The sequence below is a fragment of the Hyla sarda genome, unplaced genomic scaffold (assembly GCF_029499605.1).
Source record: "Hyla sarda isolate aHylSar1 unplaced genomic scaffold, aHylSar1.hap1 scaffold_148, whole genome shotgun sequence".
Taxonomy (NCBI): Eukaryota; Metazoa; Chordata; class Amphibia; order Anura; family Hylidae; genus Hyla; species Hyla sarda.
The window spans coordinates 254,480-272,169 of record NW_026608112.1 but is presented as its reverse complement, the minus strand read 5'-3'; the positions used below and the strand labels follow the sequence as shown (position 1 = coordinate 272,169).

Sequence of the window (17,690 nt, the reverse complement as noted above, 5' to 3'; positions counted from 1 at the left end):
AATTATCCCCCAGTGTCTCCATCTGCTGGCGGTATTGAATAAGCATTGCTGCACTGATGGGGTATGCATTAGAGGAAAAAAAAGAAGAAAAAGAAGAATAATACGCCCAGAAAAGAGGCGAAAAGGAGAAAAACGTAAAAAAAACGTGAAAAAAAAGTAAGAGGAAGAGAAGGGAAAAAAAGGTGGAAATGGGTTTAAAAGTGATTTTGGCGGAGAAATATATATATATATATATATATATATATATATATATATATATACGCGCACACACACACATATATATAAACGTATTCTCCGTTGAGATATTGCAGCCGCTGCTGTGTCCAGGCCCAGGAGCCTTAGCACTGTGCTGTGATGTCACTCAATACCACTGACATCACTAGGTGTAAACAACATCTCTCCTTTGCTGTGTATGTGACTATGGAGCTGTTTGGTGATGTCGTCTATTATGGCCTTCATAGAAGCAACAGGAGATTGTTGCATCCATCTAGAACCCTCAGAACTACAGTGCTATGATGTCACTCACTTCCACAGGCCTTGCAGAGTGTAAACAACAACAACCCAGCTTTGTTGTGTATGTAACCATAGGGATTTGTGATGTCACCTAGAACCTTCACAGCAGCGACAGCTTTATGAGGAGCATCAGCACTGCTCTGCCTGAGCAGAACCATCACCGCCATAGGTTGTCAAATAACCCGGGTTTAACCCACACAGGTAAGTCCAATGGGGTGCAGGCATGTCCTCTATGCTTACAGCTTCCCGTGGGTGTTGGTTTGATACCGTTTGGGGACAGCCAAGGAGGCATCTGCAGGCAACAAAGGTAGGTGTGTGCTTGTGTGTGTGTTTCCTATGCAGATCCTAAGCCCAGTGTCACATGCAAGTAGGAGGAGTAAGAAGGGTTCCTGGCAAATCCGGGTTATGGATTGCATTTAAAAAGGCCCCGTGGGAGTGCAATGGGCCCCTGTCTTGCTGCTTAGCAATAATGGTATGGGTTTAGGTTCTGCTGTGTGTACTGGTGGTTGACTGCCCCCCAGCCCAGAGTGTGCATGGAAAATTGTCTGGCAGCCTCCCTGACAGCAAGCAGTGATAGTGCCCATGAAGGGCACCTTGTTGGGCCCGCCCCTTTCACGGTTATCGCTTCTCGGCCTTTTGGCTAAGATCAAGTGTAGTATCTGTTCTTATCAGTTTAATATCTGATACGTCCCCTATCTGGGGACCATATATTAAATGGATTTTTGAGAACGGGGGCCGATTTCGAAGCTTGCTTCCGTCGCCCTATGCATTGACCCGATATGGCAGTATCTTCGGGTACAGTGCACCACCCCCTTACAGGGTTAAAAAGAAAGATTCCTACTTTCATTGCTACCTGCTTGCTGGCTAGCCAGCTAGCCAGCCCTGTGGGCCTTGCTGCTGCTGCAGCCAAAAAACAAAAGGTGGTGCTGCTGCTGCTTCTGCTGCTTCTGCTTCTGCTTGTGTCTGGCCGCTGTTGGAGCGTCCAGGCACAGGACTTCTGCTGCTGCTGACTAAATGGCCTCCTTAATTGGATCATTTGAGTAGCCAGCACACCTGTGCAGGTAGGGCATGACATGATAGGCAGCTGCCTTGATAGCGGGTGGGTGCTGAATGTTCCTAATTGACAAAATAAGATTAATGCTTATGAGAAATATAAAATCTCATCCCTTCCCCAATATCGCGCCACACCCCTACCCCTTAATTCCCTGGTTGAACTTGATGGACATATGTCTTTTTTCGACCGTACTAACTATGTAACTATGTAACATAACATGGGGGGGGGGGGGGGGGGGTCTCCTGGCTGTTCACACAGGTGTGTCATTGCTGTACATTGACCATGCATTGCTTCTGTGGTATTGCAAAGGCAAAGACAAATGCTTCCAGCCATCCATTGCACTAATGGATTGGTCATCAGCTGGCTGTCTATGTCCCGCATCAATATAGACCAAAGTACAGAGGGTTAGGCTATGCTATTGTGCACCTACCTGATGCATCAGAAGGTGCGAGGCCCTTGCTAAATTCTGTGCACAGACTTTGAGATCTATACTTTAGACTGTATCTAAACCTGCTCCAACATGGACTGACATTCTGGCCTACTTTCAGCCGATGCGACTTGTCTGTCGCTGAACAGTCGCTTTTTATGTATTCAGCACCTATGTATAATGTTGTAAAAATGCTCTAGAAGCTAAAGTCGCAGAAATGTCACACATATTTGGCCTGCAACTTTCTGTGCGACAAATTCAGACAGGAAAAATCAGTATAAATCCTTAGAAAATTATCCCCCAGTGTCTCCATCTGCTGGCGGTATTGAATAAGCATTGCTGCACTGATGGGGTATGCATTAGACGAAAAAAAAGAAGAAAAAGAAGAATAATACGCCCAGAAAAGAGGCGAAAAGGAGAAAAACGTAAAAAAACGTGAAAAAAAAGTAAGAGGAAGAGAAGGGAAAAAAAGGTGGAAATGGGTTTAAAAGTGATTTCGGCGGAGAAATATATATATATATATATATATATATATATATATATATATATATACGCGCACACACACACATATATATAAACGTATTCTCCGTTGAGATATTGCAGCCGCTGCTGTGTCCAGGCCCAGGAGCCTTAGCACTGTGCTGTGATGTCACTCAATACCACTGACATCACTAGGTGTAAACAACATCTCTCCTTTGCTGTGTATGTGACTATGGAGCTGTTTGGTGATGTCGTCTATTATGGCCTTCATAGAAGCAACAGGAGATTGTTGCATCCATCTAGAACCCTCAGAACTACAGTGCTATGATGTCACTCACTTCCACAGGCCTTGCAGAGTGTAAACAACAACAACCCAGCTTTGTTGTGTATGTAACCATAGGGATTTGTGATGTCACCTAGAACCTTCACAGCAGCGACAGCTTTATGAGGAGCATCAGCACTGCTCTGCCTGAGCAGAACCATCACCGCCATAGGTTGTCAAATAACCCGGGTTTAACCCACACAGGTAAGTCCAATGGGGTGCAGGCATGTCCTCTATGCTTACAGCTTCCCGTGGGTGTTGGTTTGATACCGTTTGGGGACAGCCAAGGAGGCATCTGCAGGCAACAAAGGTAGGTGTGTGCTTGTGTGTGTGTTTCCTATGCAGATCCTAAGCCCAGTGTCACATGCAAGTAGGAGGAGTAAGAAGGGTTCCTGGCAAATCCGGGTTATGGATTGCATTTAAAAAGGCCCCGTGGGAGTGCAATGGGCCCCTGTCTTGCTGCTTAGCAATAATGGTATGGGTTTAGGTTCTGCTGTGTGTACTGGTGGTTGACTGCCCCCCAGCCCAGAGTGTGCATGGAAAATTGTCTGGCAGCCTCCCTGACAGCAAGCAGTGATAGTGCCCATGAAGGGCACCTTGTTGGGCCCGCCCCTTTCACGGTTATCGCTTCTCGGCCTTTTGGCTAAGATCAAGTGTAGTATCTGTTCTTATCAGTTTAATATCTGATACGTCCCCTATCTGGGGACCATATATTAAATGGATTTTTGAGAACGGGGGCCGATTTCGAAGCTTGCTTCCGTCGCCCTATGCATTGACCCGATATGGCAGTATCTTCGGGTACAGTGCACCACCCCCTTACAGGGTTAAAAAGAAAGATTCCTACTTTCATTGCTACCTGCTTGCTGGCTAGCCAGCTAGCCAGCCCTGTGGGCCTTGCTGCTGCTGCAGCCAAAAAACAAAAGGTGGTGCTGCTGCTGCTTCTGCTGCTTCTGCTTCTGCTTGTGTCTGGCCGCTGTTGGAGCGTCCAGGCACAGGACTTCTGCTGCTGCTGACTAAATGGCCTCCTTAATTGGATCATTTGAGTAGCCAGCACACCTGTGCAGGTAGGGCATGACATGATAGGCAGCTGCCTTGATAGCGGGTGGGTGCTGAATGTTCCTAATTGACAAAATAAGATTAATGCTTATGAAGAAATATAAAATCTCATCCCTTCCCCAATATCGCGCCACACCCCTACCCCTTAATTCCCTGGTTGAACTTGATGGACATATGTCTTTTTTCGACCGTACTAACTATGTAACTATGTAACATAACATGGGGGGGGGGGGGGGGGGTCTCCTGGCTGTTCACACAGGTGTGTCATTGCTGTACATTGACCATGCATTGCTTCTGTGGTATTGCAAAGGCAAAGACAAATGCTTCCAGCCATCCATTGCACTAATGGATTGGTCATCAGCTGGCTGTCTATGTCCCGCATCAATATAGACCAAAGTACAGAGGGTTAGGCTATGCTATTGTGCACCTACCTGATGCATCAGAAGGTGCGAGGCCCTTGCTAAATTCTGTGCACAGACTTTGAGATCTATACTTTAGACTGTATCTAAACCTGCTCCAACATGGACTGACATTCTGGCCTACTTTCAGCCGATGCGACTTGTCTGTCGCTGAACAGTCGCTTTTTATGTATTCAGCACCTATGTATAATGTTGTAAAAATGCTCTAGAAGCTAAAGTCGCAGAAATGTCACACATATTTGGCCTGCAACTTTCTGTGCGACAAATTCAGACAGGAAAAATCAGTATAAATCCTTAGAAAATTATCCCCCAGTGTCTCCATCTGCTGGCGGTATTGAATAAGCATTGCTGCACTGATGGGGTATGCATTAGACGAAAAAAAAGAAGAAAAAGAAGAAGAATACGCCCAGAAAAGAGGCGAAAAGGAGAAAAACGTAAAAAAACGTGAAAAAAAAGTAAGAGGAAGAGAAGGGAAAAAAAGGTGGAAATGGGTTTAAAAGTGATTTCGGCGGAGAAATATATATATATATATATATATATATATATATATATATATATATATATATATATACGCGCACACACACACATATATATAAACGTATTCTCCGTTGAGATATTGCAGCCGCTGCTGTGTCCAGGCCCAGGAGCCTTAGCACTGTGCTGTGATGTCACTCAATACCACTGACATCACTAGGTGTAAACAACATCTCTCCTTTGCTGTGTATGTGACTATGGAGCTGTTTGGTGATGTCGTCTATTATGGCCTTCATAGAAGCAACAGGAGATTGTTGCATCCATCTAGAACCCTCAGAACTACAGTGCTATGATGTCACTCACTTCCACAGGCCTTGCAGAGTGTAAACAACAACAACCCAGCTTTGTTGTGTATGTAACCATAGGGATTTGTGATGTCACCTAGAACCTTCACAGCAGCGACAGCTTTATGAGGAGCATCAGCACTGCTCTGCCTGAGCAGAACCATCACCGCCATAGGTTGTCAAATAACCCGGGTTTAACCCACACAGGTAAGTCCAATGGGGTGCAGGCATGTCCTCTATGCTTACAGCTTCCCGTGGGTGTTGGTTTGATACCGTTTGGGGACAGCCAAGGAGGCATCTGCAGGCAACAAAGGTAGGTGTGTGCTTGTGTGTGTGTTTCCTATGCAGATCCTAAGCCCAGTGTCACATGCAAGTAGGAGGAGTAAGAAGGGTTCCTGGCAAATCCGGGTTATGGATTGCATTTAAAAAGGCCCCGTGGGAGTGCAATGGGCCCCTGTCTTGCTGCTTAGCAATAATGGTATGGGTTTAGGTTCTGCTGTGTGTACTGGTGGTTGACTGCCCCCCAGCCCAGAGTGTGCATGGAAAATTGTCTGGCAGCCTCCCTGACAGCAAGCAGTGATAGTGCCCATGAAGGGCACCTTGTTGGGCCCGCCCCTTTCACGGTTATCGCTTCTCGGCCTTTTGGCTAAGATCAAGTGTAGTATCTGTTCTTATCAGTTTAATATCTGATACGTCCCCTATCTGGGGACCATATATTAAATGGATTTTTGAGAACGGGGGCCGATTTCGAAGCTTGCTTCCGTCGCCCTATGCATTGACCCGATATGGCAGTATCTTCGGGTACAGTGCACCACCCCCTTACAGGGTTAAAAAGAAAGATTCCTACTTTCATTGCTACCTGCTTGCTGGCTAGCCAGCTAGCCAGCCCTGTGGGCCTTGCTGCTGCTGCAGCCAAAAAACAAAAGGTGGTGCTGCTGCTGCTTCTGCTGCTTCTGCTTCTGCTTGTGTCTGGCCGCTGTTGGAGCGTCCAGGCACAGGACTTCTGCTGCTGCTGACTAAATGGCCTCCTTAATTGGATCATTTGAGTAGCCAGCACACCTGTGCAGGTAGGGCATGACATGATAGGCAGCTGCCTTGATAGCGGGTGGGTGCTGAATGTTCCTAATTGACAAAATAAGATTAATGCTTATGAAGAAATATAAAATCTCATCCCTTCCCCAATATCGCGCCACACCCCTACCCCTTAATTCCCTGGTTGAACTTGATGGACATATGTCTTTTTTCGACCGTACTAACTATGTAACTATGTAACATAACATGGGGGGGGGGGGGGGTCTCCTGGCTGTTCACACAGGTGTGTCATTGCTGTACATTGACCATGCATTGCTTCTGTGGTATTGCAAAGGCAAAGACAAATGCTTCCAGCCATCCATTGCACTAATGGATTGGTCATCAGCTGGCTGTCTATGTCCCGCATCAATATAGACCAAAGTACAGAGGGTTAGGCTATGCTATTGTGCACCTACCTGATGCATCAGAAGGTGCGAGGCCCTTGCTAAATTCTGTGCACAGACTTTGAGATCTATACTTTAGACTGTATCTAAACCTGCTCCAACATGGACTGACATTCTGGCCTACTTTCAGCCGATGCGACTTGTCTGTCGCTGAACAGTCGCTTTTTATGTATTCAGCACCTATGTATAATGTTGTAAAAATGCTCTAGAAGCTAAAGTCGCAGAAATGTCACACATATTTGGCCTGCAACTTTCTGTGCGACAAATTCAGACAGGAAAAATCAGTATAAATCCTTAGAAAATTATCCCCCAGTGTCTCCATCTGCTGGCGGTATTGAATAAGCATTGCTGCACTGATGGGGTATGCATTAGACGAAAAAAAAGAAGAAAAAGAAGAATAATACGCCCAGAAAAGAGGCGAAAAGGAGAAAAACGTAAAAAAACGTGAAAAAAAAGTAAGAGGAAGAGAAGGGAAAAAAAGGTGGAAATGGGTTTAAAAGTGATTTCGGCGGAGAAATATATATATATATATATATATATATATATATATATATACGCGCACACACACACATATATATAAACGTATTCTCCGTTGAGATATTGCAGCCGCTGCTGTGTCCAGGCCCAGGAGCCTTAGCACTGTGCTGTGATGTCACTCAATACCACTGACATCACTAGGTGTAAACAACATCTCTCCTTTGCTGTGTATGTGACTATGGAGCTGTTTGGTGATGTCGTCTATTATGGCCTTCATAGAAGCAACAGGAGATTGTTGCATCCATCTAGAACCCTCAGAACTACAGTGCTATGATGTCACTCACTTCCACAGGCCTTGCAGAGTGTAAACAACAACAACCCAGCTTTGTTGTGTATGTAACCATAGGGATTTGTGATGTCACCTAGAACCTTCACAGCAGCGACAGCTTTATGAGGAGCATCAGCACTGCTCTGCCTGAGCAGAACCATCACCGCCATAGGTTGTCAAATAACCCGGGTTTAACCCACACAGGTAAGTCCAATGGGGTGCAGGCATGTCCTCTATGCTTACAGCTTCCCGTGGGTGTTGGTTTGATACCGTTTGGGGACAGCCAAGGAGGCATCTGCAGGCAACAAAGGTAGGTGTGTGCTTGTGTGTGTGTTTCCTATGCAGATCCTAAGCCCAGTGTCACATGCAAGTAGGAGGAGTAAGAAGGGTTCCTGGCAAATCCGGGTTATGGATTGCATTTAAAAAGGCCCCGTGGGAGTGCAATGGGCCCCTGTCTTGCTGCTTAGCAATAATGGTATGGGTTTAGGTTCTGCTGTGTGTACTGGTGGTTGACTGCCCCCCAGTCCAGAGTGTGCATGGAAAATTGTCTGGCAGCCTCCCTGACAGCAAGCAGTGATAGTGCCCATGAAGGGCACCTTGTTGGGCCCGCCCCTTTCACGGTTATCGCTTCTCGGCCTTTTGGCTAAGATCAAGTGTAGTATCTGTTCTTATCAGTTTAATATCTGATACGTCCCCTATCTGGGGACCATATATTAAATGGATTTTTGAGAACGGGGGCCGATTTCGAAGCTTGCTTCCGTCGCCCTATGCATTGACCCGATATGGCAGTATCTTCGGGTACAGTGCACCACCCCCTTACAGGGTTAAAAAGAAAGATTCCTACTTTCATTGCTACCTGCTTGCTGGCTAGCCAGCTAGCCAGCCCTGTGGGCCTTGCTGCTGCTGCAGCCAAAAAACAAAAGGTGGTGCTGCTGCTGCTTCTGCTGCTTCTGCTTCTGCTTCTGCTTGTGTCTGGCCGCTGTTGGAGCGTCCAGGCACAGGACTTCTGCTGCTGCTGACTAAATGGCCTCCTTAATTGGATCATTTGAGTAGCCAGCACACCTGTGCAGGTAGGGCATGACATGATAGGCAGCTGCCTTGATAGCGGGTGGGTGCTGAATGTTCCTAATTGACAAAATAAGATTAATGCTTATGAAGAAATATAAAATCTCATCCCTTCCCCAATATCGCGCCACACCCCTACCCCTTAATTCCCTGGTTGAACTTGATGGACATATGTCTTTTTTCGACCGTACTAACTATGTAACTATGTAACATAACATGGGGGGGGGGGGGGGGTCTCCTGGCTGTTCACACAGGTGTGTCATTGCTGTACATTGACCATGCATTGCTTCTGTGGTATTGCAAAGGCAAAGACAAATGCTTCCAGCCATCCATTGCACTAATGGATTGGTCATCAGCTGGCTGTCTATGTCCCGCATCAATATAGACCAAAGTACAGAGGGTTAGGCTATGCTATTGTGCACCTACCTGATGCATCAGAAGGTGCGAGGCCCTTGCTAAATTCTGTGCACAGACTTTGAGATCTATACTTTAGACTGTATCTAAACCTGCTCCAACATGGACTGACATTCTGGCCTACTTTCAGCCGATGCGACTTGTCTGTCGCTGAACAGTCGCTTTTTATGTATTCAGCACCTATGTATAATGTTGTAAAAATGCTCTAGAAGCTAAAGTCGCAGAAATGTCACACATATTTGGCCTGCAACTTTCTGTGCGACAAATTCAGACAGGAAAAATCAGTATAAATCCTTAGAAAATTATCCCCCAGTGTCTCCATCTGCTGGCGGTATTGAATAAGCATTGCTGCACTGATGGGGTATGCATTAGACGAAAAAAAAGAAGAAAAAGAAGAATAATACGCCCAGAAAAGAGGCGAAAAGGAGAAAAACGTAAAAAAACGTGAAAAAAAAGTAAGAGGAAGAGAAGGGAAAAAAAGGTGGAAATGGGTTTAAAAGTGATTTCGGCGGAGAAATATATATATATATATATATATATATATATATATATATACGCGCACACACACACATATATATAAACGTATTCTCCGTTGAGATATTGCAGCCGCTGCTGTGTCCAGGCCCAGGAGCCTTAGCACTGTGCTGTGATGTCACTCAATACCACTGACATCACTAGGTGTAAACAACATCTCTCCTTTGCTGTGTATGTGACTATGGAGCTGTTTGGTGATGTCGTCTATTATGGCCTTCATAGAAGCAACAGGAGATTGTTGCATCCATCTAGAACCCTCAGAACTACAGTGCTATGATGTCACTCACTTCCACAGGCCTTGCAGAGTGTAAACAACAACAACCCAGCTTTGTTGTGTATGTAACCATAGGGATTTGTGATGTCACCTAGAACCTTCACAGCAGCGACAGCTTTATGAGGAGCATCAGCACTGCTCTGCCTGAGCATAACCATCACCGCCATAGGTTGTCAAATAACCCGGGTTTAACCCACACAGGTAAGTCCAATGGGGTGCAGGCATGTCCTCTATGCTTACAGCTTCCCGTGGGTGTTGGTTTGATACCGTTTGGGGACAGCCAAGGAGGCATCTGCAGGCAACAAAGGTAGGTGTATGCTTGTGTGTGTGTTTCTAATGCAGATCCTAAGCCCAGTGTCACATGCAAGTAGGAGGAGTAAGAAGGGTTCCTGGCAAATCCGGGTTATGGATTGCATTTAAAAAGGCCCCGTGGGAGTGCAATGGGCCCCTGTCTTGCTGCTTAGCAATAATGGTATGGGTTTAGGTTCTGCTGTGTGTACTGGTGGTTGACTGCCCCCCAGCCCAGAGTGTGCATGGAAAATTGTCTGGCAGCCTCCCTGACAGCAAGCAGTGATAGTGCCCATGAAGGGCACCTTGTTGGGCCCGCCCCTTTCACGGTTATCGCTTCTCGGCCTTTTGGCTAAGATCAAGTGTAGTATCTGTTCTTATCAGTTTAATATCTGATACGTCCCCTATCTGGGGACCATATATTAAATGGATTTTTGAGAACGGGGGCCGATTTCGAAGCTTGCTTCCGTCGCCCTATGCATTGACCCGATATGGCAGTATCTTCGGGTACAGTGCACCACCCCCTTACAGGGTTAAAAAGAAAGATTCCTACTTTCATTGCTACCTGCTTGCTGGCTAGCCAGCTAGCCAGCCCTGTGGGCCTTGCTGCTGCTGCAGCCAAAAAACAAAAGGTGGTGCTGCTGCTGCTTCTGCTGCTTCTGCTTCTGCTTGTGTCTGGCCGCTGTTGGAGCGTCCAGGCACAGGACTTCTGCTGCTGCTGACTAAATGGCCTCCTTAATTGGATCATTTGAGTAGCCAGCACACCTGTGCAGGTAGGGCATGACATGATAGGCAGCTGCCTTGATAGCGGGTGGGTGCTGAATGTTCCTAATTGACAAAATAAGATTAATGCTTATGAAGAAATATAAAATCTCATCCCTTCCCCAATATCGCGCCACACCCCTACCCCTTAATTCCCTGGTTGAACTTGATGGACATATGTCTTTTTTCGACCGTACTAACTATGTAACTATGTAACATAACATGGGGGGGGGGGGGGGGTCTCCTGGCTGTTCACACAGGTGTGTCATTGCTGTACATTGACCATGCATTGCTTCTGTGGTATTGCAAAGGCAAAGACAAATGCTTCCAGCCATCCATTGCACTAATGGATTGGTCATCAGCTGGCTGTCTATGTCCCGCATCAATATAGACCAAAGTACAGAGGGTTAGGCTATGCTATTGTGCACCTACCTGATGCATCAGAAGGTGCGAGGCCCTTGCTAAATTCTGTGCACAGACTTTGAGATCTATACTTTAGACTGTATCTAAACCTGCTCCAACATGGACTGACATTCTGGCCTACTTTCAGCCGATGCGACTTGTCTGTCGCTGAACAGTCGCTTTTTATGTATTCAGCACCTATGTATAATGTTGTAAAAATGCTCTAGAAGCTAAAGTCGCAGAAATGTCACACATATTTGGCCTGCAACTTTCTGTGCGACAAATTCAGACAGGAAAAATCAGTATAAATCCTTAGAAAATTATCCCCCAGTGTCTCCATCTGCTGGCGGTATTGAATAAGCATTGCTGCACTGATGGGGTATGCATTAGAGGAAAAAAAAGAAGAAAAAGAAGAATAATACGCCCAGAAAAGAGGCGAAAAGGAGAAAAACGTAAAAAAAACGTGAAAAAAAAGTAAGAGGAAGAGAAGGGAAAAAAAGGTGGAAATGGGTTTAAAAGTGATTTCGGCGGAGAAATATATATATATATATATATATATATATATATATATATATACGCGCACACACACACATATATATAAACGTATTCTCCGTTGAGATATTGCAGCCGCTGCTGTGTCCAGGCCCAGGAGCCTTAGCACTGTGCTGTGATGTCACTCAATACCACTGACATCACTAGGTGTAAACAACATCTCTCCTTTGCTGTGTATGTGACTATGGAGCTGTTTGGTGATGTCGTCTATTATGGCCTTCATAGAAGCAACAGGAGATTGTTGCATCCATCTAGAACCCTCAGAACTACAGTGCTATGATGTCACTCACTTCCACAGGCCTTGCAGAGTGTAAACAACAACAACCCAGCTTTGTTGTGTATGTAACCATAGGGATTTGTGATGTCACCTAGAACCTTCACAGCAGCGACAGCTTTATGAGGAGCATCAGCACTGCTCTGCCTGAGCAGAACCATCACCGCCATAGGTTGTCAAATAACCCGGGTTTAACCCACACAGGTAAGTCCAATGGGGTGCAGGCATGTCCTCTATGCTTACAGCTTCCCGTGGGTGTTGGTTTGATACCGTTTGGGGACAGCCAAGGAGGCATCTGCAGGCAACAAAGGTAGGTGTGTGCTTGTGTGTGTGTTTCCTATGCAGATCCTAAGCCCAGTGTCACATGCAAGTAGGAGGAGTAAGAAGGGTTCCTGGCAAATCCGGGTTATGGATTGCATTTAAAAAGGCCCCGTGGGAGTGCAATGGGCCCCTGTCTTGCTGCTTAGCAATAATGGTATGGGTTTAGGTTCTGCTGTGTGTACTGGTGGTTGACTGCCCCCCAGCCCAGAGTGTGCATGGAAAATTGTCTGGCAGCCTCCCTGACAGCAAGCAGTGATAGTGCCCATGAAGGGCACCTTGTTGGGCCCGCCCCTTTCACGGTTATCGCTTCTCGGCCTTTTGGCTAAGATCAAGTGTAGTATCTGTTCTTATCAGTTTAATATCTGATACGTCCCCTATCTGGGGACCATATATTAAATGGATTTTTGAGAACGGGGGCCGATTTCGAAGCTTGCTTCTGTCGCCCTATGCATTGACCCGATATGGCAGTATCTTCGGGTACAGTGCACCACCCCCTTACAGGGTTAAAAAGAAAGATTCCTACTTTCATTGCTACCTGCTTGCTGGCTAGCCAGCTAGCCAGCCCTGTGGGCCTTGCTGCTGCTGCAGCCAAAAAACAAAAGGTGGTGCTGCTGCTGCTTCTGCTGCTTCTGCTTCTGCTTGTGTCTGGCCGCTGTTGGAGCGTCCAGGCACAGGACTTCTGCTGCTGCTGACTAAATGGCCTCCTTAATTGGATCATTTGAGTAGCCAGCACACCTGTGCAGGTAGGGCATGACATGATAGGCAGCTGCCTTGATAGCGGGTGGGTGCTGAATGTTCCTAATTGACAAAATAAGATTAATGCTTATGAAGAAATATAAAATCTCATCCCTTCCCCAATATCGCGCCACACCCCTACCCCTTAATTCCCTGGTTGAACTTGATGGACATATGTCTTTTTTCGACCGTACTAACTATGTAACTATGTAACATAACATGGGGGGGGGGGGTCTCCTGGCTGTTCACACAGGTGTGTCATTGCTGTACATTGACCATGCATTGCTTCTGTGGTATTGCAAAGGCAAAGACAAATGCTTCCAGCCATCCATTGCACTAATGGATTGGTTATCAGCTGGCTGTCTATGTCCCGCATCAATATAGACCAAAGTACAGAGGGTTAGGCTATGCTATTGTGCACCTACCTGATGCATCAGAAGGTGCGAGGCCCTTGCTAAATTCTGTGCACAGACTTTGAGATCTATACTTTAGACTGTATCTAAACCTGCTCCAACATGGACTGACATTCTGGCCTACTTTCAGCCGATGCGACTTGTCTGTCGCTGAACAGTCGCTTTTTATGTATTCAGCACCTATGTATAATGTTGTAAAAATGCTCTAGAAGCTAAAGTCGCAGAAATGTCACACATATTTGGCCTGCAACTTTCTGTGCGACAAATTCAGACAGGAAAAATCAGTATAAATCCTTAGAAAATTATCCCCCAGTGTCTCCATCTGCTGGCGGTATTGAATAAGCATTGCTGCACTGATGGGGTATGCATTAGACGGAAAAAAAGAAGAAAAAGAAGAATAATACGCCCAGAAAAGAGGCGAAAAGGAGAAAAACGTAAAAAAACGTGAAAAAAAAGTAAGAGGAAGAGAAGGGAAAAAAAGGTGGAAATGGGTTTAAAAGTGATTTCGGCGGAGAAATATATATATATATATATATATATATATATATATATATACGCGCACACACACACATATATATAAACGTATTCTCCGTTGAGATATTGCAGCCGCTGCTGTGTCCAGGCCCAGGAGCCTTAGCACTGTGCTGTGATGTCACTCAATACCACTGACATCACTAGGTGTAAACAACATCTCTCCTTTGCTGTGTATGTGACTATGGAGCTGTTTGGTGATGTCGTCTATTATGGCCTTCATAGAAGCAACAGGAGATTGTTGCATCCATCTAGAACCCTCAGAACTACAGTGCTATGATGTCACTCACTTCCACAGGCCTTGCAGAGTGTAAACAACAACAACCCAGCTTTGTTGTGTATGTAACCATAGGGATTTGTGATGTCACCTAGAACCTTCACAGCAGCGACAGCTTTATGAGGAGCATCAGCACTGCTCTGCCTGAGCAGAACCATCACCGCCATAGGTTGTCAAATAACCCGGGTTTAACCCACACAGGTAAGTCCAATGGGGTGCAGGCATGTCCTCTATGCTTACAGCTTCCCGTGGGTGTTGGTTTGATACCGTTTGGGGACAGCCAAGGAGGCATCTGCAGGCAACAAAGGAAGGTGTGTGCTTGTGTGTGTGTTTCCTATGCAGATCCTAAGCCCAGTGTCACATGCAAGTAGGAGGAGTAAGAAGGGTTCCTGGCAAATCCGGGTTATGGATTGCATTTAAAAAGGCCCCGTGGGAGTGCAATGGGCCCCTGTCTTGCTGCTTAGCAATAATGGTATGGGTTTAGGTTCTGCTGTGTGTACTGGTGGTTGACTGCCCCCCAGCCCAGAGTGTGCATGGAAAATTGTCTGGCAGCCTCCCTGACAGCAAGCAGTGATAGTGCCCATGAAGGGCACCTTGTTGGGCCCGCCCCTTTCACGGTTATCGCTTCTCGGCCTTTTGGCTAAGATCAAGTGTAGTATCTGTTCTTATCAGTTTAATATCTGATACGTCCCCTATCTGGGGACCATATATTAAATGGATTTTTGAGAACGGGGGCCGATTTCGAAGCTTGCTTCCGTCGCCCTATGCATTGACCCGATATGGCAGTATCTTCGGGTACAGTGCACCACCCCCTTACAGGGTTAAAAAGAAAGATTCCTACTTTCATTGCTACCTGCTTGCTGGCTAGCCAGCTAGCCAGCCCTGTGGGCCTTGCTGCTGCTGCAGCCAAAAAACAAAAGGTGGTGCTGCTGCTGCTTCTGCTGCTTCTGCTTGTGTCTGGCCGCTGTTGGAGCGTCCAGGCACAGGACTTCTGCTGCTGCTGACTAAATGGCCTCCTTAATTGGATCATTTGAGTAGCCAGCACACCTGTGCAGGTAGGGCATGACATGATAGGCAGCTGCCTTGATAGCGGGTGGGTGCTGAATCTTCCTAATTGACAAAATAAGATTAATGCTTATGAAGAAATATAAAATCTCATCCCTTCCCCAATATCGCGCCACACACCTACCCCTTAATTCCCTGGTTGAACTTGATGGACATATGTCTTTTTTCGACCGTACTAACTATGTAACTATGTAACATAACATGGGGGGGGGGGGGGTCTCCTGGCTGTTCACACAGGTGTGTCATTGCTGTACATTGACCATGCATTGCTTCTGTGGTATTGCAAAGGCAAAGACAAATGCTTCCAGCCATCCATTGCACTAATGGATTGGTCATCAGCTGGCTGTCTATGTCCCGCATCAATATAGACCAAAGTACAGAGGGTTAGGCTATGCTATTGTGCACCTACCTGATGCATCAGAAGGTGCGAGGCCCTTGCTAAATTCTGTGCACAGACTTTGAGATCTATACTTTAGACTGTATCTAAACCTGCTCCAACATGGACTGACATTCTGGCCTACTTTCAGCCGATGCGACTTGTCTGTCGCTGAACAGTCGCTTTTTATGTATTCAGCACCTATGTATAATGTTGTAAAAATGCTCTAGAAGCTAAAGTCGCAGAAATGTCACACATATTTGGCCTGCAACTTTCTGTGCGACAAATTCAGACAGGAAAAATCAGTATAAATCCTTAGAAAATTATCCCCCAGTGTCTCCATCTGCTGGCGGTATTGAATAAGCATTGCTGCACTGATGGGGTATGCATTAGACGAAAAAAAAGAAGAAAAAGAAGAATAATACGCCCAGAAAAGAGGCGAAAAGGAGAAAAACGTAAAAAAACGTGAAAAAAAAGTAAGAGGAAGAGAAGGGAAAAAAAGGTGGAAATGGGTTTAAAAGTGATTTCGGCGGAGAAATATATATATATATATATATATATATATATATATATATATATATATACGCGCACACACACACATATATATAAACGTATTCTCCGTTGAGATATTGCAGCCGCTGCTGTGTCCAGGCCCAGGAGCCTTAGCACTGTGCTGTGATGTCACTCAATACCACTGACATCACTAGGTGTAAACAACATCTCTCCTTTGCTGTGTATGTGACTATGGAGCTGTTTGGTGATGTCGTCTATTATGGCCTTCATAGAAGCAACAGGAGATTGTTGCATCCATCTAGAACCCTCAGAACTACAGTGCTATGATGTCACTCACTTCCACAGGCCTTGCAGAGTGTAAACAACAACAACCCAGCTTTGTTGTGTATGTAACCATAGGGATTTGTGATGTCACCTAGAACCTTCACAGCAGCGACAGCTTTATGAGGAGCATCAGCACTGCTCTGCCTGAGCAGAACCATCACCGCCATAGGTTGTCAAATAACCCGGGTTTAACCCACACAGGTAAGTCCAATGGGGTGCAGGCATGTCCTCTATGCTTACAGCTTCCCGTGGGTGTTGGTTTGATACCGTTTGGGGACAGCCAAGGAGGCATCTGCAGGCAACAAAGGTAGGTGTGTGCTTGTGTGTGTGTTTCCTATGCAGATCCTAAGCCCAGTGTCACATGCAAGTAGGAGGAGTAAGAAGGGTTCCTGGCAAATCCGGGTTATGGATTGCATTTAAAAAGGCCCCGTGGGAGTGCAATGGGCCCCTGTCTTGCTGCTTAGCAATAATGGTATGGGTTTAGGTTCTGCTGTGTGAACTGGTGGTTGACTGCCCCCCAGCCCAGAGTGTGCATGGAAAATTGTCTGGCAGCCTCCTTGACAGCAAGCAGTGATAGTGCCCATGAAGGGCACCTTGTTGGGCCCGCCCCTTTCACGGTTATCGCTTCTCGGCCTTTTGGCTAAGATCAAGTGTAGTATCTGTTCTTATCAGTTTAATATCTGATACGTCCCCTATCTGGGGACCATATATTAAATGGATTTTTGAGAACGGGGGCCGATTTCGAAGCTTGCTTCCGTCGCCCTATGCATTGACCCGATATGGCAGTATCTTCGGGTACAGTGCACCACCCCCTTACAGGGTTAAAAAGAAAGATTCCTACTTTCATTGCTACCTGCTTGCTGGCTAGCCAGCTAGCCAGCCCTGTGGGCCTTGCTGCTGCTGCAGCCAAAAAACAAAAGGTGGTGCTGCTGCTGCTTCTGCTGCTTCTGCTGCTTCTGCTTCTGCTTGTGTCTGGCCGCTGTTGGAGCGTCCAGGCACAGGACTTCTGCTGCTGCTGACTAAATGGCCTCCTTAATTGGATCATTTGAGTAGCCAGCACACCTGTGCAGGTAGGGCATGACATGATAGGCAGCTGCCTTGATAGCGGGTGGGTGCTGAATGTTCCTAATTGACAAAATAAGATTAATGCTTATGAAGAAATATAAAATCTCATCCCTTCCCCAATATCGCGCCACACCCC

General features: G+C 46.2%; 8 non-coding genes across 8 annotated transcripts; all 8 read left to right on the top strand.

The window, feature by feature from the left end:
* The first annotated feature begins 1,133 nt into the window (after positions 1-1,133).
* LOC130308368 (U2 spliceosomal RNA) lies at positions 1,134-1,324 on the top strand. The gene has a single exon (XR_008857348.1). It is a non-coding gene; the product is annotated as a U2 spliceosomal RNA (small nuclear RNA).
* A 2,095-nt stretch (positions 1,325-3,419) lies between these two features.
* On the top strand, positions 3,420-3,610 carry LOC130308367 (U2 spliceosomal RNA). Its single transcript, XR_008857347.1, has one exon. It is a non-coding gene; the product is annotated as a U2 spliceosomal RNA (small nuclear RNA).
* A 2,105-nt stretch (positions 3,611-5,715) lies between these two features.
* LOC130308366 (U2 spliceosomal RNA) lies at positions 5,716-5,906 on the top strand. The gene has a single exon (XR_008857346.1). It is a non-coding gene; the product is annotated as a U2 spliceosomal RNA (small nuclear RNA).
* A 2,086-nt stretch (positions 5,907-7,992) lies between these two features.
* LOC130308365 (U2 spliceosomal RNA) lies at positions 7,993-8,183 on the top strand. Its single transcript, XR_008857345.1, has one exon. It is a non-coding gene; the product is annotated as a U2 spliceosomal RNA (small nuclear RNA).
* Positions 8,184-10,276: 2,093 nt separating this feature from the next.
* Positions 10,277-10,467, top strand: LOC130308363 (U2 spliceosomal RNA). The gene has a single exon (XR_008857344.1). It is a non-coding gene; the product is annotated as a U2 spliceosomal RNA (small nuclear RNA).
* A 2,090-nt stretch (positions 10,468-12,557) lies between these two features.
* LOC130308529 (U2 spliceosomal RNA) lies at positions 12,558-12,748 on the top strand. The gene has a single exon (XR_008857484.1). It is a non-coding gene; the product is annotated as a U2 spliceosomal RNA (small nuclear RNA).
* A 2,083-nt stretch (positions 12,749-14,831) lies between these two features.
* On the top strand, positions 14,832-15,022 carry LOC130308362 (U2 spliceosomal RNA). The gene has a single exon (XR_008857343.1). It is a non-coding gene; the product is annotated as a U2 spliceosomal RNA (small nuclear RNA).
* Positions 15,023-17,109: 2,087 nt separating this feature from the next.
* Positions 17,110-17,300, top strand: LOC130308361 (U2 spliceosomal RNA). Its single transcript, XR_008857342.1, has one exon. It is a non-coding gene; the product is annotated as a U2 spliceosomal RNA (small nuclear RNA).
* Positions 17,301-17,690: the final 390 nt, after the last annotated feature.